Below are 24,256 nucleotides of genomic sequence, written 5' to 3'. Positions count from 1 at the left end.
GTAAAGAAGGAGGGAGGTGACAGCTTCCTTCTACACCGGCCTCCTTCTCCGTCCACTTTACGTATAGAACCCATCCCCAGGCTCTCACCCACAGTGCAGGGTAAAGTGCTTCCTCCCACAGACCATGAAACAAGTGGGGAGTGCTGCTCTGCCTTCTTGCGGAGCCTGAGTCTCACAAGGACAATGTTTTGGGAATCCCTTGCAGTACTCTCACGCATGCACACAGCAAAATGCTTCCAGCCTCAGGAAGGCCTCTTTTCGCTGAAGCAGGATTTCTCTACAATCTTGTTCCTTCGACTTAGGTGCTTTGTGTTAGGCCTACAAGCACACAAGGGGCAACGGTACTAGCCTCGTAAACAAGGAGTGAGGTGACAGCTCCCTTCTGCACCGGCCTGTTTCTCCATCGAGTTTACCTATGGAACCCATGCCCTGGCTCTTACCCACAGTGCAGGGTAAAATGCTTCCTCCCACAGACCGTGAAACAAATTGGGAGTCGTGCTCTGGCTTCTTCCGGAGCCTGAGTCTCACACGGACAATATTTTGGGACTCCCTTGCAGTTCTCTCACACATGCACACAGCAAAATGCTTCCAGCCTCAGGAAGTCCTCTTTTCGCTGAAGCAGGAATTCTCTACAGACTTGTTCCTTCGACTCAGGTGCTTGGCTTTAGGCCTGCAGGGACACACGGGGCTAAGGTACTAGCCTTGTAAAGAGGGAGGGACTTGACAGCTTCCTTCTGTACCGGCCTGTTTCTCCATGGAGTTTACGTATGGAACCCGGCCCCAGGGTCTCCCCCACAATGCAAACTGCTTCCTCCCACAGAGAGGTCAGTGGTAGCCAAAGCACAGTTTCTGTACACTGTTGTTTCTAAGAGGTAGAAGGCAAGAGATTTGACTTCCATGCAGAAGTGGGGCCGGGGTGCTAGCTTCATGAAACAAGCGGGGAGTCGTGTCCTGCCTTCTGCCAGGGGCTGAGTCTCATTCGGAACCTGCCTCCAGACTCCCTTGCAGTGCTCTCACGCATGCACACAGCAAAATGCTTCCAGCCTCAGGAAGGCCTACTTTCGCTGAAGGAGGAATTCTCCTCAGACCGGTTCCTTCGACTTAAGTGCTTGGCTTTCGGCCTGCAGGCACACACGGGGCAAAGGTACTAGCCTCGTAAACAAGGAGTGAGGTGACAGCTTCCTTTTGCACCGGCCTGTTTCTCCATCGAGTTTACCTATGGAACCCGTGTCCAGGCTCTTACCCACAGTGCAGGGTAAAATGCTTCCTCCCAGAGACCAGGAAACAAATTGGGAGTCGTGCTCTGGCTTCTTCCGGTGCCTGAGTCTCACACGGACAATGTTTTGGGACTCCCTTGCAGTTCTCTCACGCATGCACACAGCAAAATGCTTCCAGCCTCAGGAAGGCCTCTTTTCGCTGAAGCAGGAATTCTCTACAGACTTGTTCCTTCGACTTAGGTGCTTGGCTTTAGGCCTGTAGGCACACACGGGGCAACCGTACTAGCCTCGTATAGAAGGAGGGAGGTGACAGCTTCCTTCTGCACCGGCCTGTTTCTCCATGGAGGTTACGTATGGAACCCGTCCCCAGGGTCTCACCCATGGTGCACACTGCCTCGTCCCACAGAGAGGTCGACGGTAGCCAAAGCACAGTTTCTGTACACTGTTGTTTCTAAGAGGTAGAACGCAAGCGATTTGACTTCCATGCAGAATTGGGGCCGCAGTTCTAGCTTTATGAAACAAGCGGGGAGTCGTGTGCTGCCTTCTGCCAGGGCCTGAGTCTCACTCGGAACCTGCCTCCGGAATCCCTTGCAGTTCTCTCACTCATGTACACAGCAAAATGCTTCCAGCCTCAGGAAGGCCTCTTTTCGCTAAAGCAGGAATTCTCTACAGACCTGTTCCTTCGACTTAAGTGCTTGGCTTTAGGCGTGCAGGCACACACGGGGCAACGGTACTAAGCTCGTAAACAAGGAGTGAGGTGACAGCTTCCTTCTGCACCGGCCTGTTTCTCCATCGAGTTTACCTATGGAACCCGTGCCCAGGCTCTTACCCACAGTGCAGGGTAAAATGCTTCCTCCCAGAGACCAGGAAACAAATTGGGAGTCGTGCTCTGGCTTCTTCCTTTGCCTGAGTCTCACAAGGACAATGTTTTGGGACTCCCTTGCAGTTCTCTCACGCATGCACACAGCAAAATGCTTCTAGCCTCAGGAAGGCCTCTTTTCGCTGAAGCAGGAATTCTCTACAGACTTGTTCCTTCGACTTAGGTGCTTGGCTTTAGGCCTGCAGGCACACACGGGGCTAAGGTACTAGCCTCGTAAAGAAGGAGGGAGGTGACAGCTTCCTTCTGCACCGGCCTGTTTCTCCATGGAGTTTACGTATGGAGCCCGACCCCAGGGTCTCCCCCACAGTGCAAACTGCTTCCTCCCACAGAGAGGTCGACGGTAGCCAAAGAACGGTTTCTGTACAATGTTGTTTCTAAGAGGTAGAACGCAAGCGATTTGACTTCCATGCAGAAGTGGGGCCGCAGTGCTAGCTTCATGAAACAAGCGGGGAGTCGTGTGCTGCCTTCTGCCAGGGCCTGCGTCTCACTCGGAACCTGCCTCCGGACTCCCTTGCAGTGCTCTCACGCATGTATACAGCAAAATGCTTCCAGCCTCAGGAAGGCCTAATTTCGCTGAAGGAGGAATTCTCTACAGACCTGTTCCTTTGACTTAAGTGCTTGGCTTTCGGCCGGCAGGTACACACGGGGCAACGGTACTAGCCTCGTAAACAAAGAGTGAGGTTACAGCTTCCTTTGCACGGGCCTCTTTCTCCGTCCAGTTTACGTATGGAACCCATCCCCAGGCTCTCACCCACAGTGCAGAGTAAAGAGCTTCCTCCCACAGACCATGAAACAAGTGGGGAGTGGTGCTCTGCCTTCGTGCGGAGCCTGTGTCTCACACGGACAATGTTTTGGGACTCCCTTGCAGTGTTCTCACGCATGCACACAGCAAAATGCTTCCAGCCTCAGGAAGGATTAATTTCGCTGAAGGAGGAATTCTCTACAGACCTGTTCCTTCGACTTAACTGCTTGGCTTTCGGCCTGCAGGCACAAAAGGGGCAACGGTACTAGCCTCGGAAACAAGGAGTGAGGTGACAGCTTCCTTCTACATCGGCCTGTTTCTCCATCGAGTTTACATATGGAACCCGTACCCAGGCTCTTACCCACAGTGCAGGGTAAAATGCTTCCTCCTACAGACCATGAAACAAATTGGGAGTCGAGCTCTGGCTTCTTCCGGTGCCTGAGTCTCAAACGGACAATGTTTTGGGACTCCCTTGCAGTGCTCTCACGCATGCACACAGCAAAATGCTTCCAGCGTCAGGAAGGCCTAATTACGCTGAAGCAGGAATTCTCTATAGACCTGTTCCTTCGACTTAAGTGCTTGGCTTTAGGCATACAGGCACACACGGGGCAACGGTACTAGTCTCGTAAACAAGGAGTGAGGTGACAGCTTCCTTCTGCACCGGCCTGTTTCTCCATCGAGTTTACCTATGGAACCCGTGCCCAGCCTCTTACCCACAGTGCCGGGTAAAATGCTTCCTCCCACAGACCATGAAACAAATTGGGAGTCGTGCTCTGGCTTCTTCCGGGGCCTGAGTCTCACAGGGACATTGTTCTGGGACTCCCTTGCAGTGCTCTCACGCATGCACACAGCAAACTGCTTCCAACCTCAGGAAGGCCTCTTTTCGCAGAAGCAGGAATTCTCTACAGACTTGTTCCTTCGACTTAGGTGCTTGGCTTTAGGCCTGCAGGCACACACGGAGCAAAGGTACTAGCCTCGTAAAGAAGGAGGGAGGTGACAGCTTCCTTGTGCACCGGCCTGTTTCTCCATGGAGTTTACGTATCAACCCGTGCCCAGGGTCTCCCCCAGAGTGCAAACTGCTTTTTCCCACAGAGTGGTCGACGGTAGCCAAAGCACGGTTTCTGTACACAGTTGTTTCTAATAGGTAGAACGCAAGCGATTGACTTCCGTGAAGGAATGGGGCTGCAGTGCTAGCTTCATGAAACAAGTGGGGAGTCGTGTGCTGCCTTCTGCCAGGGCCTGAGTCTCACTCGGAACCCGCCTCCGGACTCTCTTGCAGTGCTCTCATGCATATACACACCAAAATGCTTCCAGGCTCAGGAAGGCCTATTTTCGCTGAAGGAGAAATTCTCCTCAGACCTGTTCCTTCGACTTAAGTGCTTGGCTTTCGGCCTGCAGGCACACACGGGGCAACGGTACTAGCCTCGTAAACAAGGAGTGAGGTGACAGCTTCCTTCTGCACCGGCCTCTTTCTCCATCGAGTTTACCTATGGAACCCGTGCCCAGGCTCTTACCCACAGTGCAGGGTGAAATCCTTCCTCCCACACACCATGAAACAAAATGGGAGTCGTGCTCTGGCTTCTTCCGATGCCTGATTCTCACACGGACAATGTTTTGGGACTCCCTTGCAGTTCACTCATGCATGCACACAGCAAAATGCTTCCAGCCTCAGGAAGGCCTCTTTTCGCTGAAGCAGGAATTCTCTGCAGACTTGTTCCTTCGACTTAGGTGCTTGGCTTTAGGCCTGCAGGCACACACGGGGCAACGGTACTAGCCTCATAAAGAAGGAGGGAGGTGACAGCTTCCTTCTGAACCGGCCTGTTTCTCCATGGAGTTTACATATGTAACCCGTCCCCAGGGTCTCCCCCACAGGGCAAACTGCTTCCTCCCACAGACAGGTCTACGTTAGCCAAAGCACGGTTTCTGTACACTGTGTTTTCCAGGAGGTATAACGCAAGCGATTTGACTTCCATGCAGAAGTTGGGCCGCAGTGCTAGCTTCATGAAACAAGTAGGGAGTCGTGCGCTGCCTTCTCCCGGTTCCTGAGTCTCCCACGGGAAATAGTTTGGGACTCAGTTGCAGTGCGCTCACGCATGCACACAGCAAGATGCGTCCACTCTCAGTCATGGCTCTTTTAGCCGAAGCAGGAATTCCCTACAGACTTGTTCCTTTGACTTAGGCGGTTGGCTTTCGGCCTGCAGGCTCACCCGGGGCAAGGGTACTGGCCTCCTCAAGAGGTGAGTTGAGAGCGGCCTTCCGTACCGGCCTCTTTCTCGCTCCATTTCACGTATGGGACCCTTTCCCCGGTCTCTCCTACACGAGCACTGTGAAATTCCTCTGGCTTCAGGAACGGCAATATTAACTAAAGCGCAGGAACTCTCTAGCATTGATTTTTGGTGTTAGTAGCCCGCCACCTAGGCATCCAGGCACACAAGGCAAAGCACGGCGAATCTCCTAACACAACAGGTGAGTCGACAGCAGCCTTCCTTACAGGCCTGCTTCTCACTCCGGGTTCCGTTTAGGTTCCATGTCGCATGCTTTCACAGAAACACACACGAGATGAAGTTCACGCTCAGGAAGGGCGATCTGTGCTGAGGCACGCGTTCTCTACAGTTTTGTTCCTTTGCATACGGTGGACGGCCCTTAGGACTCCACGCACATGCGGGAGAGCCGACCTAGGTTCCTGAAACAAGAGTTGAGTCGACGGGTGCCTTCTCTGCCCATGCTTATTTCTCCCTCGGAATTCTACTGGGACTCACTCCCCACATTTGCCCTGAAGCAGAGTTCAAAATGCTGCCACCCTGTGGAGAGGCAGATGAACTGAAGCTGGGATTCTTTACTGGCTTCTTTCTGCCAAATCAGTGTGGAGCCCTTAGCATTCCTAGGCACACATGGAGCAGTAAGGGTTAGCTTCAGGTAACCAGAGCTGAGTCGAGAGGTGCCTTCTGGCCCCGACATCTTCTCCCTCGGTTTCACGCGGGGAACGCGTTCCCCAGGCTCTCACCCACGGTAGCCCGGAAACTGCTTCTTCCCTCAGAGAGGTGGATGGTAGCTAAAGCACGGTTTCGCTACCGTGTTGTTTCTTCGAGTTCGAACGTTAACAGTTAGGCTTCCATGTAAAAGTGAGGCCGCAGTGCGAGCTTCATGAAGCAAGTGGGGAGTCGTGCGCTGCCTTCTGCAAGGGCCTGAGTCTCACTCGGAACATGCCTCCGGACTCCCTTGCAGTGCTCTCACGCATGCACACAGCAAAATGCTTCCAGCCTCAGGAAGGCCTACTTTCGCTGAAGCAGGAATTCTCTACAGACCTCTTCCTTCGACTTAAGTGCTTGGCTTTAGGCCTGCAGGCACACACGGGGCAACGGTACTAGCCTCGTAAAGAAGGAGGGAGGTGACAGCTTCCTTCTGCACCGGCCTGTTTCTCCATGGAGTTTACGTATGGAACCCGTCCCCAGGGTCTCCCCCTCAGTGCAAACTGCTTCCTCCGACAGAGAGGTCGACGGTAGCCAAAGCACGGTTTCTCTACACTGTGTTTTCCAAGAGGTATAACGCAAGCGATTTGACTTCCATGCAGAGGTTGGGCCGCAGTGCTAGCTTCATGAAACAAGTAGGGAGTCGTGCGCTGCCTTCTCCCGGGGCCTGAGTCTCCAACGGGAAATGGTTTGGGACTCAGTTGCAGTGCGCTCACGCATGCACACAGCAAGATGCGTCCACTCTCACTCATGGCTCTTTTAGCCGAAGCAGGAATTCCCTACAGACTTGTTCCTTTGACTTAGGCGGTTGGCTTTCGGCCTGAAGGCACACCCGGGGCAAGGGTACCGGCCTCCTCAACAAGAGGTGAGTTGAGAGCGGCCTTTTGTACCAGCCTCTTTCTCGCTCCATTTCACGTATGGGACCCATTTCCCGGTCTCTCCTCCACGAGCACTGTGAAATTCCTCTGGCTTCAGGAACGGCAATGTTATCTAAAGCGCAGGAACTCTCTAGCATTGATTCTTGGTTTTAGTAGCCCGGCAACTAGGCATCCAGGCACACAAGGCAAAGGCCGGCGAATCTCCTAACACAACAGGTGAGTCGACAGCAGCCTTCCTTACAGGCCTGCTTCTCACTCCGGGTTCCGTTTAGGTTCCATGTCGCATGCTTTCACAGAAACACACGAGATGAAGTTCACGCTCAGGAAGGGCGATCTGTGCTGAGGCACGCGTTCTCTACAGTTTTGTTCCTTTGCGTTGCGTGCACGGCCCTTAGGACTACACGCACACGCGGGAGAGCCGACCTAGGTTCCTGAAATAAGAGTTGAGTCGACGGGTGCCTTCTCTGCCCATGCGTATTTCTCCCTCCGATTTCTACTGGGACTCACTCCCCACATTTGCCCTGAGCAGAGTTCAAAATGCTGCCACCCTGCGGAGAGGCAGATGAACTGAAGCTGGTATTCTTTACTGCCTTCTTTCTGCCAAATCAGTGTGGAGCCCTTAGAATTCCTAGGCACACATGGAGCAGTAAGGGTTAGCTTCAGGTAACAAGAGCTGAGTCGAGAGGTGCCTTTCGGCCCGGACATCTTCTCCCTCGGTTTCACGTGAGGAACGCGTTCCCCAGGCTCTCACCCACGGTAGCCCGGAAACTGCTTCTTCCCTCAGAGAGGTGGATGGTAGCTAAAGCACGGGTTCGCAACCGTGTTTTTTCTTCGAGTTCGAACGTTAACAATTAGGCTTCCATGTAAAAGTGAGGCCGCAGTGCAAGCTTCATGAAGCAAGTGGGGACTTGTGCGCTGACTTCTGCCAGGGCCTGAGTCTCACTCGGAACATGCCTCCGGACTCCCTTGCAGTGCTCTCACGCATGCACACAGCAAAATGCTTCCAGCCTCAGGAAGGCCTCTTTTCACTGAAGCAAGAATTCTCTACAGACTTGTTCCTTCGACTTAGGTGCTTGGCTTTAGGCCTGCAGGCACACACGGGGCAAAGCTACTAGCCTCGTCAAGAAGGAGGGAGTTGACAGCTTCCTTCTGCACCGGCCTGTTTCTCCATGGAGTTTACGTATGGAACCCGTCCCCAGGGTCTCCCCCACAGTGCAAACTGCTGCCTCCCACAGAGAGGTCGACGGTAGCCAAAGCACGGTTTCTGTACACTGTTGTTTCTAAGAGGTAGTACGCAAGCGATTTGACTTCCATGCAGAAGAGGGGCCGCAGTGCTAGCTTCATGAAACAAGTGGGGAGTCGTGTGCTGCCTTCGGCCAGGGCCTGAGTCTCACTCGGAATCTGCCTCCGGACTCCCTTGCAGTGCTCTCACGCATGCACACAGCAAACTGCTTCCAGCCTCAGGAAGGCCTAGTTTCGCTGAAGGAGGAATTCTCCTCACACCTGTTCTTCGACTTCAGTGCTTGGCTTTCGGCCTGCAGGCACACACTGGGCAATGGTACTAGCCTCGTAAACAAGGAGTGAGGTGACAGCTTCCTTCTGCACCGGCCTCTTTCTCCATCCAGTTTACGTATGGAACCCATCCCCAGGCTCTCACCCACAGTTCAGAGTAAAGTGCTTCCTCTCACAGACCTTGAAACAAGTGGGGAGTGGTGCTCTGCCTTCTTGCGGAGCCTGAGTCTCACACGGACAATGTTTTGGGACTCCCTTGCAGTGCTCTCACGCATGCACACAGCAAAATGCTTCCAGCCTCAGGAAGGCCTCTTTTCGCTGAAGCAGGAATTCCCTACAGTCTTGTTCCTTCGACTTAGGTGCTTGGCGTTATGCCTGCAGGCACAAAAGGGGCAACGGTACTAGCCTCGTAAACAAGGAGTGAGGTGACAGCTTCCTTCTGCACCGGCCTGTTTCTCCATCGAGTTTACCTATGGAACCCGTGCCCAGGCTCTTACCCACAGTGCAGGGTAAAATGCTTCCTCCCACAGACCATGAAACAAATTGGGAGTCGTGCTCTGGCTTCTTCCGGGGCCTGAGTCTAACAAGGACAATGTTTTGGGACTCCCTTGCAGTTCTCTCACGCATGCACACAGCAAACTGCTTCCAGCCTCAGGAAGGCCTCTTTTCGCTGAAACAGGAATTCTCTACAGACTTGTTCCTTCGACTTAGGTGCTTGGCTTTAGGCCTGCAGGCACACACGGGGCAAAGGTACTAGCCTCGTCAAGAAGGAGGGAGTTGACAGCTTCCTTCTGCACCGGCCTGTTTCTCCATGGAGTTTACGTATGGAACCCGTCCCCAGGGTCTCCCCCAGAGTGCAAACTGCTTCCTCCCACAGAGAGGTCGACGATAGCCAAAGCACGGTTTCTGTACACTTTTGTTCCTAAGAGGTAGAACGCAAGCGATTTGACTTCCGTGCAGAAGTGGGGCTGCAGTGCTAGCTTCATGAAGCAAGTGGGGAGTCGTGCGCTGCCTTCTGCGAGGGCCTGAGTCTCACTCGGAACATGCCTCCGGACTCCCTTGCAGTGCTCTCACGCATGTACACAGCAAAATGCTTCCAGCCTCAGGAAGGCTTACTTTCGCTGAAGCAGGAATTCTCTACAGACCTCTTCCTTCGACTTAAGTGCTTGGCTTTAGTCCTGCAGGCACACACGCGGCAACGGTACTAGCCTCGTAAACAAGGAGTGAGGTGACAGCTTCCTTCTACACCGGCCTGTTTCTCCATCGAGTTCACCTATGGAACCCGTGCCCAGGCTCTTACCCACAGTGCAGGGTAAAATGCTTCCTCACACAGACCATGAAACAAATTGGGAGTCGTGCTCTGGCTTCTTCCGGGGCCTGATTCTCACAGGGACATTGTTCTGGGACTCCCTTGCAGTGCTCTCACGCATGCACACAGCAAACTGCTTCCAGCCTCAGGAAGGCCTCTTTTCGCTGAAGCAGGAATTCTCTACAGACTTGTTCCTTCGACTTAGGTGCTTGGCTTTAGGCTTGCAGGCACACACGGGGCAACGGTACTAGCCTCGTAAAGAAGGAGGGAGGTGACAGCTTCCTTCTGCACCGGCCTGTTTCTCCATCGAGTTTACGTATGGAACCCGTGCCCAGGGTCTCCCCCACAGTGCCAACTGCTTCCTGCCACCGAGAGGTCGACGGTAGCCAAAGCACGGTTTCTGTACACTGTTGTTTCGAAGAGGTAGAACGCAAGCGATTTGACTTCCATGCAGAAGTGGGGCTGCAGTGCTAGCTTCATGAAACAAGTGGGGAGTCGTGAGCTGCCTTCTGCCAGGGCCTGAGTCTCACTCGGAACCCGCCTCCGGACTCTCTTGCAGTGCTCTCACGCATATACACACCAAAATGCTTCCAGGCTCAGGAAGGCCTATTTTCGCTGAAGGAGAAATTCTCCTCAGACCTGTTCCTTCGACTTAAGTGCTTGGCTTTCGGCCTGCAGGCACACATGGGGCAACGGTACTAGCCTCGTAAACAAGGAGTGAGGTGACAGCTTCCTTCTGCACCGGCCTCTTTCTCCATCGAGTTTACCTATGGAACCCGTGCCCACGCTCTTACCCACAGTGCAGGGTAAAATCCTTCCTCCCACACACCATGAAACAAAATGGGAGTCGTGCTCTGGCTTCTTCCGATGCCTGATTCTCACACGGACAATGTTTTGGGACTCCCTTGCAGTTCACTCATGCATGCACACAGCAAAATGCTTCCAGCCTCAGGAAGGCCTCTTTTCGCTGAAGCAGGAATTCTCTACAGTCTTATTCCTTCGACTTAGGGGCTTGGCTTTAGGCCTGCAGGCACACACGGGACAACGGTACTAGCCTGGTAAACAAGGAGTGAGGTGACAGGTTCCTTCTGCACCGGCCTGTTGCTCCATCGAGTTTACCTATGGAACCCGAGCCCACACTCTTACCCACAGTGCAGGGTAAAATGCTTCCTCCCACAGATCATGAAACAAATTGGGAGTCGTGCTCTGGCTTCTTCCGGGGCCTGAGTCTCACACGGACAATGTTTTGGGACTCCCTTGCAGTTCTCTCACGCATGCACACAGCAAACTGCTTCCAGCCTCAGGAAAGCCTAATTTCGCTGAAGGAGGAATTCTCTACAGACCTGTTCCTTCGACTTAAGTGCTTGGCTTTCGGCCTGCAGGCACACACGGGGCAACGGTACTAGCCTCGGAAACAAGGAGTGAGGTGACAGCTTCCTTCTGCACCGGCCTCTTTCTCCATCGAGTTTACCTATGGAACCCGTGCCCAGGCTCTTACCCACAGTGCAGGGTAAAATCCTTCCTCCCACACACCATGAAACAAATTGGGAGTCGTGCTCTGGCTTCTTCCGGTGCCTGATTCTCACACGGACAATGTTTTGGGACTCCCTTGCAGTTCACTCATGCATGCACACAGCAAAATGCTTCCAGCCTCAGGAAGGCCTCTTTTCGCTGAAGCAGGAATTCTCTGCAGACTTGTCCTTTGACTTAGGTGCTTGGCTTTAGGCCTGCAGGCACACACGGGGCAACGGTACTAGCCTCATAAAGAAGGAGGGAGGTGACAGCTTCCTTCTGCACCGGCCTGTTTCTCCATGGAGTTTACATATGGAACCCGTCCCCAGGGTCTCCCCCACAGTGCAAACTGCTTCCTCCCACAGAGAGGTCTACGTTAGCCAAAGCACGGTTTCTGTACACTGTGTTTTCCAGGAGGTATAACGCAAGCGATTTGACTTCCATGCAGACGTTGGGCCGCAGTGCTAGCTTCATGAAACAAGTAGGGAGTCGTGCGCTGCCTTCTCCCGGTTCCTGAGTCTCCCACGGGAAATGGTTTGGGACTCAGTTGCAGTGCGCTCACGCATGCACACAGCAAGATGCGTCCACTCTCAGTCATGGCTCTTTTAGCCGAAGCAGGAATTCCCTACAGACTTGTTCCTTTGACTTAGGCGGTTGGCTTTTGGCCTGCAGGCACACCCGGGGCAAGGGTACTGGCCTCCTCAACAAGAGGTGAGTTGAGAGCGGCCTTCCGTACCGGCCTCTTTCTCGCTCCATTTCACGTATGGGACCCTTTCCCCGGTCTCTCCTACACGAGCACTGTGAAATTCCTCTGGCTTCAGGAACGGCAATATTAACTAAAGCGCAGGAACTCTCTAGCATTGATTCTTGGTGTTAGTAGCCCGCCACCTAGGCATCCAGGCACACAAGGCAAAGCACGGCGAATCTCGTAACACAACAGGTGAGTCGACAGCAGCCTTCCTTACAGGCCTGCTTCTCACTCCGGGTTCCGTTTAGGTTCCATGTCGCATGCTTTCACAGAAACACACACGAGATGAAGTTCACGCTCAGGAAGGGCGATCTGTGCTGAGGCACGCGTTCTCTACAGTTTTGTTCCTTTGCGTAGGGTGGACGGCCCTTAGGACTCCACGCACACGCGGGAGAGCCGACCTAGGTTCCTGAAACAAGAGTTGAGTCGACGGGTGCCTTCTCTGCCCATGCTTATTTCTCCCTCGGAATTCTACTGGGACTCACTCCCCACATTTGCCCTGAAGCAGAGTTCAAAATGCTGCCACCCTGTGGAGAGGCAGATGAACTGAAGCTGGGGTTCTTTACTGGCTTCTTTCTGCCAAATCAGTGTGGAGCCCTTAGCATTCCTAGGCACACATGGAGCAGTAAGGGTTAGCTTCAGGTAACAAGAGCTGAGTCGAGAGGTGCCTTCTGGCCCGGACATCTTCTCCCTCAGTTTCACGCGGGGAACGCGTTCCCCAGGCTCTTACCCACGGTAGCCCGGAAACTGCTTCTTCCCTCAGAGAGGTGGATGGTAGCTAAAGCACGGTTTCGCTACCGTGTTGTTTTTTCGAGTTCGAACGTTAACAGTTAGGCTTCCATGTAAAAGTGAGGCCGCAGTGCGAGCTTCATGAAGCAAGTGGGGAGTCGTGGCTGCCTTCTGCAAGGGCCTGAGTCTCACTCGGAACATGCCTCCGGAGTCCCTTGCAGTGCTCTCACGCATGCACACAGCAAAATGCTTCCAGCCTCAGGAAGGCCTCTTTTCGCTGAAGCAGGAATTCTCTACAGACCTGTTCCTTCGACTTAAGTGCTTGGCTTTAGGCGTGCAGGCACACACGGGGCAACGGTACTAGCCTCGTAAACAAGGAGTGAGGTGACAGCGTCCTTCTGCACCGGCCTGTTTCTCCATCGAGTTTACCTATGGAACCCGTGCCCAGGCTCTTACTCCCAGTGCAGGGTAAAATGCTTCCTCCCACAGACCATGAAACAAATTGGGAGTCCTGCTCTGGCTTCGTCCGTGGTCTGAGTCTCACACTGACAATGTTTTGGGACTCCCTTGCAGTTCTCTCATGCATGCACACAGCAAACTGCTTCCAGCCTCAGGAAGGCCTCTTTTCACTGAAGCAAGAATTCTCTACAGACTTGTTCCTTCGACTTAGGTGCTTGGCTTTAGGCCTGCAGGCGCACACGGGGCAAAGCTACTAGCCTCGTCAAGAAGGAGGGAGTTGACAGCTTCCTTCTGCACCGGCCTGTTTCTCCATGGAGTTTACGTATGGAACCCGTCCCCAGGGTCTCCCCCACAGTGCAAACTGCTGCTTCCCACAGAGAGGTCGACGGTAGCCAAAGCACGGTTTCTGTACACTGTTGTTTCTAAGAGGTAGTACGCAAGCGATTTGACTTCCATGCAGAAGAGGGGCCGCAGTGCTAGCTTCATGAAACAAGTGGGGAGTCGTGTGCTGCCTTCGGCCAGGGCCTGAGTCTCACTCGGAACATGCCTCCGGACTCCCTTGCAGTGCTCTCACGCATGTACACAGCAAAATGCTTCCAACCTCACGAAGGCCTAATTTCGCTGAAGGAGGAATTCTCCTCAGACCTCTTCCTTCGACTTAAGTCCTTGGCTTTCGGCCTGCAGGCACACACGGGGCAACGGTACTAGCCTCGTAAACAGTGAGGTGAGAGCTTCGTTCTGCACCGGCCTCTTTCTCCGTCCATTTTACGTATGGAACCCATCCCCAGGCTCTCACCCACAGTGCAGAGTAAAGTGCTTCCTCCCATAGACCATGAAACAAGTGGGGAGTGGTGCTCTGCCTTCTTGCGGAGCCCGAGTCTCACACGGACAATGTTTTGGAACTCCCTTGCAGTGCTCTCACGCATGCACACAGCAAAATGCTTCCAGCCTCAGGAAGGCCTCTTTTCGCTGAAACAGGAATTCTCTACAGACTTGTTCCTTCGACTTAGGTGCTTGGCTTTAGGCCTGCAGGCACACACGGGGCAAAGGTACTAGCCTCGTATAGAAGGAGGGAGTTGACAGCTTCCTTCTGCACCGGCCTGTTTCTCCATGGACTTTACGTATGGAACCCGTCCCCAGGGTCTACCCCACAGTGCAAACTGCTTCCTCCCACAGAGAGGTCGACGATAGCCAAAGCACGGTTTCTGTACACTGTTGTTTCTAAGAGGTAGAACGCAAGCGATTTGACTTCCGTGCAGAAGTGGGGCTGCAGTGCTAGCTTCATGAAACAAGTGGGGAGTCGTGTGCTGCCTTCTGCCAGGGCCTGAGACTCACTCGGAATCTGCCTCCGGACTCCCTTGCAGTGCTCTCACGCATGCACACAGCAAAATGCTTCCAGCCTCAGGAAGGCCTAGTTTCGCTGAAGGAGGAATTCTCCTCACACCTGTTCTTCGACTTCAGTGCTTGGCTTTCGGCCTGCAGGCACACACTGGGCAATGGTACTAGCCTCGTAAACAAGGAGTGAGGTGACAGCTTCCTTCTGCACCGGCCTCTTTCTCCATCCAGTTTACGTATGGAACCCATCCCCAGGCTTTCACCCACAGTGCAGAGTAAAGTGCTTCCTCTCACAGACCTTGAAACAAGTGGGGAGTGGTGCTCTGCCTTCTTGCGGAGCCTGAGTCTCACACGGACAATGTTTTGGGACTCCCTTGCATTGCTCTCACGCATGCACACAGCAAAATGCTTCCAGCCTCAGGAAGGCCTCTTTTCGCTGAAGCAGGAATTCCCTACAGTCTTGTTCCTTCGACTTAGGTGCTTGGCGTTACACCTGCAGGCACAAAAGGGGCAACGGTACTAGCCTCGGAAACAAGGAGTGAGGTGACAGCTTCCTTCTGCACCGGCCTGTTTCTCCATCGAGTTCACCTATGGAACCCGTGCCCAGGCTCTTACCCACAGTGCAGGGTAAAATGCTTCCTCTCACAGACCATGAAACAAATTGGGAGTCGTGCTCTGGCTTCTTCCGCGGCCTGATTGTCACAGGGACATTGTTCTGGGACTCCCTTGCAGTGCTCTCACGCATGCACACAGCAAACTGCTTCCAGCCTCAGGAAGGCCTCTTTTCGCTGAAGCAGGAATTCTCTACAGAGTTGTTCCTTCGACTTAGGTGCTTGGCTTTAGGCCTGCAGGCACACACGGGGCAACGGTACTAGCCTCGTAAAGAAGGAGGGAGGTGACAGCTTCCTTCTGCACCGGCCTGTTTCTCCATGGAGGTTACGTATGGAACCCGTCCCCAGGGTCTCACCCATGGTGCAAACAGCCTCGTCCCACAGAGAGGTCGACGGTAGCCAAAGCACAGTTTCTGTACACTGTTGTTTCTAAGAGGTAGAACGCAAGCGATTTGACTTCCATGCAGAAGTGCGGCCGCAGTTCTAGCTTCATGAAACAAGCGGGGAGTCGTGTGCTGCCTTCTGCCAGGGCCTGAGTCTCACTCGGAACCTGCCTCCGGAATCCCTTGCAGTTCTCTCACTCATGCACACAGCAAAATGCTTCCAGCCTCAGGAAGGCCTCTTTTCGCTAAAGCAGGAATTCTCTACAGACCTGTTCCTTCGACTTAAGTGCTTGGATTTAGGCGTGCAGGCACACACGGGGCAACGGTACTAACCTCGTAAAAAGGAGTGAGGTGACAGCTTCCTTCTGCACCGGCCTGTTTCTCCATCGAGTTTACCTATGGAACCCGTGCCCAGGCTCTTACCCACAGTGCAGGGTAAAATGCTTCCTCCCAGAGACCAGGAAACAAATTGGGAGTCGTGCTCTGGCTTCTTCCGTTGCCTGAGTCTCACAAGGACAATGTTTTGGGACTCCCTTGCAGTTCTCTCACGCATGCACAAAGCAAAATGCTTCTAGCCTCAGGAAGGCCTCTTTTCGCTGAAGCAGGAATTCTCTACAGACTTGTTCCTTCGACTTAGGTGCTTGGCTTTAGGCCTGCAGGCACACACGGGGCTAAGGTACTAGCCTCGTAAAGAAGGAGGGAGGTGACAGCTTCCTTGTGCACCGGCCTGTTTCTCCATGGAGTTTACGTATCAACCCGTCCCCAGGGTCTCCCCCAGAGTGCAAACTGCTTTCTCCCACAGAGTGGTCGACGGTAGCCAAAGCACGGTTTGTGTACACTGTTGTTTCTAAGAGGTAGAACGCAAGCGATTGACTTCCGTGCAGGAATGGGGCTGCAGTGCTAGCTTCAGGAAACAAGTGGGGAGTCGTGTGCTGCCTTCAGCCAGGGCCTGAGTCTCACTCGGAACCTGCCTCCGGACTCCCTTGCAGTGCTCTCACGCATGCACACAGCAAAATGCTTCCAGCCTCAGGAAGGACTAATTTCGCTGAAGGAGGAATTCTCTACAGACCTGTTCCTTCGACTTAACTGCTTGGCTTTCGGCCTGCAGGCACAAAAGGGGCAACGGTACTAGCCTCGGAAACAAGGAGTGAGGTGACAGCTTCCTTCTACACCGGCCTGTTTCTCCATCGAGTTTACATATGGAACCCGTGCCCAGGCTCTTACCCACAGTGCAGGGTAAAATGCTTCTTCCCACAGAGCATGAAACAAATTGGGAGTCGTGCTCTGGCTTCTTCCGGTGCCTGAGTCTCACACGGACAATGTTTTGGGACTCCCTTGCAGTTCTCTCATGCATGCACACAGCAAAATGCTTCCAGCCTCAGGAAGGCCTCTTTTCGCTGAAGCAGGAATTCTCTACAGACTTGTTCCTTCGACTTAGGTGCTTGGCTTTAGGCCTGCAGGCACACACGGGGCAACGGTAGTAGCCTCGTAAAGAACGATGGATGTGACAGCTTCCTTCTGCACCGGCGTCTTTCTCCATCGAGTTTACCAATGGAACCCGTGCCCAGGCTCTTACCCACAGTGCAGGGTAAAATGCTTCCTCCCACAGACCATGAAACAAATTGGGAGTCGTGCTCTGGCTTCTTCCGGTGCCTGAGTCTCACACGGATAATGTTTTGGGACTCCCTTGCAGTTCTCTCACGCATGCACACAGCGAAATGCTTCCACCCTCATGAAGCCCTCTTTTCCCTGAAGCAGGAATTCTCTACAGACTTGTTCCTTCGACTTAGGTGCTTGGCTTTAGGCCTGCAGGCACACACGGGGCTATGGTACTATTCTCGTAAAGAAGGAGGGAGGTGACAGCTTCCTTCTACACCGGCCTCCTTCTCCGTCCACTTTACGTATAGAACCCATCCCCAGGCTCTCACCCACAGTGCAGGGTAAAGTGCTTCCTCCCACAGACCATGAAACAAGTGGGGAGTGCTGCTCTGCCTTCTTGCGGAGCCTGAGTCTCACAAGGACAATGTTTTGGGAATCCCTTGCAGTACTCTCACGCATGCACACAGCAAAATGCTTCCAGCCTCAGGAAGGCCTCTTTTCGCTGAAGCAGGATTTCTCTACAATCTTGTTCCTTCGACTTAGGTGCTTTGTGTTAGGCCTACAAGCACACAAGGGGCAACGGTACTAGCCTCGTAAACAAGGAGTGAGGTGACAGCTCCCTTCTGCACCGGCCTGTTTCTCCATCGAGTTTACCTATGGAACCCATGCCCTGGCTCTTACCCACAGTGCAGGGTAAAATGCTTCCTCCCACAGACCGTGAAACAAATTGGGAGTCGTGCTCTGGCTTCTTCCGGAGCCTGAGTCTCACACGGACAATATTTTGGGACTCCCTTGCAGTTCTCTCACACATGCACACAGCAAAATGCTTCCAGCCTCAGGAAGTCCTCTTTTCGCTGAAGCAGGAATTCTCTACAGACTTGTTCCTTCGACTCAGGTGCTTGGCTTTAGGCCTGCAGGGACACACGGGGCTAAGGTACTAGCCTTGTAAAGAAGGAGGGACTTGACAGCTTCCTTCTGTACCGGCCTGTTTCTCCATGGAGTTTACGTATGGAACCCGGCCCCAGGGTCTCCCCCACAATGCAAACTGCTTCCTCCCACAGAGAGGTCAGTGGTAGCCCAAGCACAGTTTCTGTACACTGTTGTTTCTAAGAGGTAGAAGGCAAGAGATTTGACTTCCATGCAGAAGTGGGGCCGGGGTGCTAGCTTCATGAAACAAGCGGGGAGTCGTGTCCTGCCTTCTGCCAGGGGCTGAGTCTCATTCGGAACCTGCCTCCAGACTCCCTTGCAGTGCTCTCACGCATGCACACAGCAAAATGCTTCCAGCCTCAGGAAGGCCTAATTTCGCTGAAGGAGGAATTCTCCTCAGACCGGTTCCTTCGACTTAAGTGCTTGGCTTTCGGCCTGCAGGCACACACGGGGCAAAGGTACTAGCCTCGTAAACAAGGAGTGAGGTGACAGCTTCCTTTTGCACCGGCCTGTTTCTCCATCGAGTTTACCTATGGAACCCGTGTCCAGGCTCTTACCCACTGTGCAGGGTAAAATGCTTCCTCCCAGAGACCAGGAAACAAATTGGGAGTCGTGCTCTGGCTTCATCCGGTGCCTGAGTCTCACACGGACAATGTTTTGGGACTCCCTTGCAGTTCTCTCACGCATGCACACAGCAAAATGCTTCCAGCCTCAGGAAGGCCTCTTTTCGCTGAAGCAGGAATTCTCTACAGACTTGTTCCTTCGACTTAGGTGCTTGGCTTTAGGCCTGTAGGCACACACAGGGCAACCGTACTAGCCTCGTATAGAAGGAGGGAGGTGACAGCTTCCTTCTGCACCGGCCTGTTTCTCCATGGAGGTTACGTATGGAACCCGTCCCCAGGGTCTCACCCATGGTGCACACTGCCTCGTCCCACAGAGAGGTCGACGGTAGCCAAAGCACAGTTTCTGTACACTGTTGTTTCTAAGAGGTAGAACGCAAGCGACTTGACTTCCATGCAGAATTGGGGCCGCAGTTCTAGCTTTATGAAACAAGCGGGGAGTCGTGTGCTGCCTTCTGCCAGGGCCTGAGTCTCACTCGGAACCTGCCTCCGGAATCCCTTGCAGTTCTCTCACTCATGTACACAGCAAAATGCTTCCAGCCTCAGGAAGGCCTCTTTTCGCTAAAGCAGGAATTCTCTACAGACCTGTTCCTTCGACTTAAGTGCTTGGCTTTAGGCGTGCAGGCACACACGGGGCAACGGTACTAAGCTCGTAAACAAGGAGTGAGGTGACAGCTTCCTTCTGCACCGGCCTGTTTCTCCATCGAGTTTACCTATGGAACCCGTGCCCAGGCTCTTACCCACAGTGCAGGGTAAAATGCTTCCTCCCAGAGACCAGGAAACAAATTGGGAGTCGTGCTCTGGCTTCTTCCGTTGCCTGAGTCTCACAAGGACAATGTTTTGGGACTCCCTTGCAGTTCTCTCACGCATGGACACAGCAAAATGCTTCTAGCCTCAGGAAGGCCTCTTTTCGCTGAAGCAGGAATTCTCTACAGACTTGTTCCTTCGACTTAGGTGCTTGGCTTTAGGCCTGCAGGCACACACGGGGCTAAGGTACTAGCCTCGTAAAGAAGGAGGGAGGTGACAGCTTCCTTCTGCACCGGCCTGTTTCTCCATGGAGTTTACGTATGGAGCCCGACCCCAGGGTCTCCCCCACAGTGCAAACTGCTTCCTCCCACAGAGAGGTCGACGGTAGCCAAAGAACGGTTTCTGTACAATGTTGTTTCTAAGAGGTAGAACGCAAGCGATTTGACTTCCATGCAGAAGTGGGGCCGCAGTGCTAGCTTCATGAAACAAGCGGGGAGTCGTGTGCTGCCTTCTGCCAGGGCCTGAGTCTCACTCGGAACCTGCCTCCCGACTCCCTTGCAGTGCTCTCACGCATGTATACAGCAAAATGCTTCCAGCCTCAGGAAGGCCTAATTTCGCTGAAGGAGGAATTCTCTACAGACCTGTTCCTTTGACTTAAGTGCTTGGCTTTCGGCCGGCAGGTACACACGGGGCAACGGTACTAGCCTCGTAAACAAAGAGTGAGGTTACAGCTTCCTTTGCACCGGCCTCTTTCTCCGTCCAGTTTACGTATGGAACCCATCCCCAGGCTCTCACCCACAGTGCAGAGTAAAGAGCTTCCTCCCACAGACCATGAAACAAGTGGGGAGTGGTGCTCTGCCTTCGTGCGGAGCCTGTGTCTCACACGGACAATGTTTTGGGACTCCCTTGCAGTGTTCTCACGCATGCACACAGCAAAATGCTTCCAGCCTCAGGAAGGATTAATTTCGCTGAAGGAGGAATTCTCTACAGACCTGTTCCTTCGACTTAACTGCTTGGCTTTCGGCCTGCAGGCACAAAAGGGGCAACGGTACTAGCCTCGGAAACAAGGAGTGAGGTGACAGCTTCCTTCTACATCGGCCTGTTTCTCCATCGAGTTTACATATGGAACCCGTACCCAGGCTCTTACCCACAGTGCAGGGTAAAATGCTTCCTCCTACAGACCATGAAACAAATTGGGAGTCGTGCTCTGGCTTCTTCCGGTGCCTGAGTCTCAAACGGACAATGTTTTGGGACTCCCTTGCAGTGCTCTCACGCATGCACACAGCAAAATGCTTCCAGCGTCAGGAAGGCCTAATTACGCTGAAGCAGGAATTCTCTATAGACCTGTTCCTTCGACTTAAGTGCTTGGCTTTAGGCGTACAGGCACACACGGGGCAACGGTACTAGCCTCGTAAACAAGGAGTGAGGTGACAGCTTCCTTCTGCACCGGCCTGTTTCTCCATCGAGTTTACCTATGGAACCCGTGCCCAGCCTCTTACCCACAGTGCCGGGTAAAATGCTTCCTCCCACAGACCATGAAACAAATTGGGAGTCGTGCTCTGGCTTCTTCCGGGGCCTGAGTCTCACAGGGACATTGTTCTGGGACTCCCTTGCAGTGCTCTCACGCATGCACACAGCAAACTGCTTCCAACCTCAGGAAGGCCTCTTTTCGCAGAAGCAGGAATTCTCTACAGACTTGTTCATTCGACTTAGGTGCTTGGCTTTAGGCCTGCAGGCACACACGGAGCACAGGTACTAGCCTCGTAAAGAAGGAGGGAGGTGACAGCTTCCTTGTGCACCGGCCTGTTTCTCCATGGAGTTTACGTATCAACCCGTCCCCAGGGTCTCCCCCAGAGTGCAAACTGCTTTCTCCCACAGAGTGGTCGACGGTAGCCAAAGCACGGTTTCTGTACACAGTTGTTTCTAATAGGTAGAACGCAAGCGATTGACTTCCGTGAAGGAATGGGGCTGCAGTGCTAGCTTCATGAAACAAGTGGGGAGTCGTGTGCTGCCTTCTGCCAGGGCCTGAGTCTCACTCGGAACCCGCCTCCGGACTCTCTTGCAGTGCTCTCATGCATATACACACCAAAATGCTTCCAGGCTCAGGAAGGCCTATTTTCGCTGAAGGAGAAATTCTCCTCAGACCTGTTCCTTCGACTTAAGTGCTTGGCTTTCGGCCTGCAGGCACACACGGGGCAACGGTACTAGCCTCGTAAACAAGGAGTGAGGTGACAGCTTCCTTCTGCACCGGCCTCTTTCTCCATCGAGTTTACCTATGGAACCCGTGCCCAGGCTCTTACCCACAGTGCAGGGTGAAATCCTTCCTCCCACACACCATGAAACAAAATGGGAGTCGTGCTCTGGCTTCTTCCGATGCCTGATTCTCACACGGACAATGTTTTGGGACTCCCTTGCAGTTCACTCATGCATGCACACAGCAAAATGCTTCCAGCCTCAGGAAGGCCTCTTTTCGCTGAAGCAGGAATTCTCTGCAGACTTGTTCCTTCGACTTAGGTGCTTGGCTTTAGGCCTGCAGGCACACACGGGGCAACGGTACTAGCCTCATAAAGAAGGAGGGAGGTGACAGCTTCCTTCTGCACCGGCCTGTTTCTCCATGGAGTTTACATATGTAACCCGTCCCCAGGGTCTCACCCACAGGGCAAACTGCTTCCTCCCACAGACAGGTCTACGTTAGCCAAAGCACGGTTTCTGTACACTGTGTTTTCCAGGAGGTATAACGCAAGCGATTTGACTTCCATGCAGAAGTTGGGCCGCAGTGCTAGCTTCATGAAACAAGTAGGGAGTCGTGCGCTGCCTTCTCCCGGTTCCTGAGTCTCCCACGGGAAATAGTTTGGGACTCAGTTGCAGTGCGCTCACGCATGCACACAGCAAGATGCGTCCACTCTCAGTCATGGCTCTTTTAGCCGAAGCAGGAATTCCCTACAGACTTGTTCCTTTGACTTAGGCGGTTGGCTTTCGGCCTGCAGGCTCACCCGGGGCAAGGGTACTGGCCTCCTCAAGAGGTGAGTTGAGAGCGGCCTTCCGTACCGGCCTCTTTCTCGCTCCATTTCACGTATGGGACCCTTTCCCCGGTCTCTCCTCCACGAGCACTGTGAAATTCCTCTGGCTTCAGGAACGGCAATATTAACTAAAGCGCAGGAACTCTCTAGCATTGATTTTTGGTGTTAGTAGCCCGCCACCTAGGCATCCAGGCACACAAGGCAAAGCACGGCGAATCTCCTAACACAACAGGTGAGTCGACAGCAGCCTTCCTTACAGGCCTGCTTCTCACTCCGGGTTCCGTTTAGGTTCCATGTCGCATGCTTTCACAGAAACACACACGAGATGAAGTTCACGCTCAGGAAGGGCGATCTGTGCTGAGGCACGCGTTCTCTACAGTTTTGTTCCTTTGCATACGGTGGACGGCCCTTAGGACTCCACGCACATGCGGGAGAGCCGACCTAGGTTCCTGAAACAAGAGTTGAGTCGACGGGTGCCTTCTCTGCCCATGCTTATTTCTCCCTCGGAATTCTACTGGGACTCACTCCCCACATTTGCCCTGAAGCAGAGTTCAAAATGCTGCCACCCTGTGGAGAGGCAGATGAACTGAAGCTGGGATTCTTTACTGGCTTCTTTCTGCCAAATCAGTGTGGAGCCCTTAGCATTCCTAGGCACACATGGAGCAGTAAGGGTTAGCTTCAGGTAATAAGAGCTGAGTCGAGAGGTGCCTTCTGGCCCGGACATCTTCTCCCTCGGTTTCACGCGGGGAACGCGTTCCCCAGGCTCTCACCCACGTTAGCCCGGAAACTGCTTCTTCCCTCAGAGAGGTGGATGGTAGCTAAAGCACGGTTTCGCTACCGTGTTGTTTCTTCGAGTTCGAACGTTAACAGTTAGGCTTCCATGTAAAAGTGAGGCCGCAGTGCGAGCTTCATGAAGCAAGTGGGGAGTCGTGCGCTGCCTTCTGCAAGGGCCTGAGTCTCACTCGGAACATGCCTCCGGACTCCCTTGCAGTGCTCTCACGCATGCACACAGCAAAATGCTTCCAGCCTCAGGAAGGCCTACTTTCGCTGAAGCAGGAATTCTCTACAGACCTCTTCCTTCGACTTAAGTGCTTGGCTTTAGGCCTGCAGGCACACACGGGGCAACGGTACTAGCCTCGTAAAGAAGGAGGGAGGTGACAGCTTCCTTCTGCACCGGCCTGTTTCTCCATGGAGTTTACGTATGGAACCCGTCCCCAGGGTCTCCCCCTCAGTGCAAACTGCTTCCTCCGACAGAGAGGTCGACGGTAGCCAAAGCACGGTTTCTCTACACTGTGTTTTCCAAGAGGTATAACGCAAGCGATTTGACTTCCATGCAGAGGTTGGGCCGCAGTGCTAGCTTCATGAAACAAGTAGGGAGTCGTGCGCTGCCTTCTCCCGGGGCCTGAGTCTCCAACGGGAAATGGTTTGGGACTCAGTTGCAGTGCGCTCACGCATGCACACAGCAAGATGCGTCCACTCTCACTCATGGCTCTTTTAGCCGAAGCAGGAATTCCCTACAGACTTGTTCCTTTGACTTAGGCGGTTGGCTTTCGGCCTGAAGGCACACCCGGGGCAAGGGTACCGGCCTCCTCAACAAGAGGTGAGTTGAGAGCGGCCTTTCGTACCAGCCTCTTTCTCGCTCCATTTCACGTATGGGACCCATTTCCCGGTCTCTCCTCCACGAGCACTGTGAAATTCCTCTGGCTTCAGGAACGGCAATGTTATCTAAAGCGCAGGAACTCTCTAGCATTGATTCTTGGTTTTAGTAGCCCGGCAACTAGGCATCCAGGCACACAAGGCAAAGGCCGGCGAATCTCCTAACACAACAGGTGAGTCGACAGCAGCCTTCCTTACAGGCCTGCTTCTCACTCCGGGTTCCGTTTAGGTTCCATGTCGCATGCTTTCACAGAAACACACGAGATGAAGTTCACGCTCAGGAAGGGCGATCTGTGCTGAGGCACGCGTTCTCTACAGTTTTGTTCCTTTGCGTTGCGTGCACGGCCCTTAGGACTACACGCACACGCGGGAGAGCCGACCTAGGTTCCTGAAATAAGAGTTG

The sequence above is a fragment of the Mirounga angustirostris genome, unplaced genomic scaffold (genome assembly GCF_029215605.1).
Source record: "Mirounga angustirostris isolate CCGP_5_RB_7025 unplaced genomic scaffold, mMirAng1.0.hap1 SCAF_3, whole genome shotgun sequence".
Classification (NCBI taxonomy): domain Eukaryota; kingdom Metazoa; phylum Chordata; class Mammalia; order Carnivora; family Phocidae; genus Mirounga; species Mirounga angustirostris.
The sequence above is the reverse complement of the archived record's forward strand: the minus strand, read 5'-3'. Positions refer to the sequence as shown.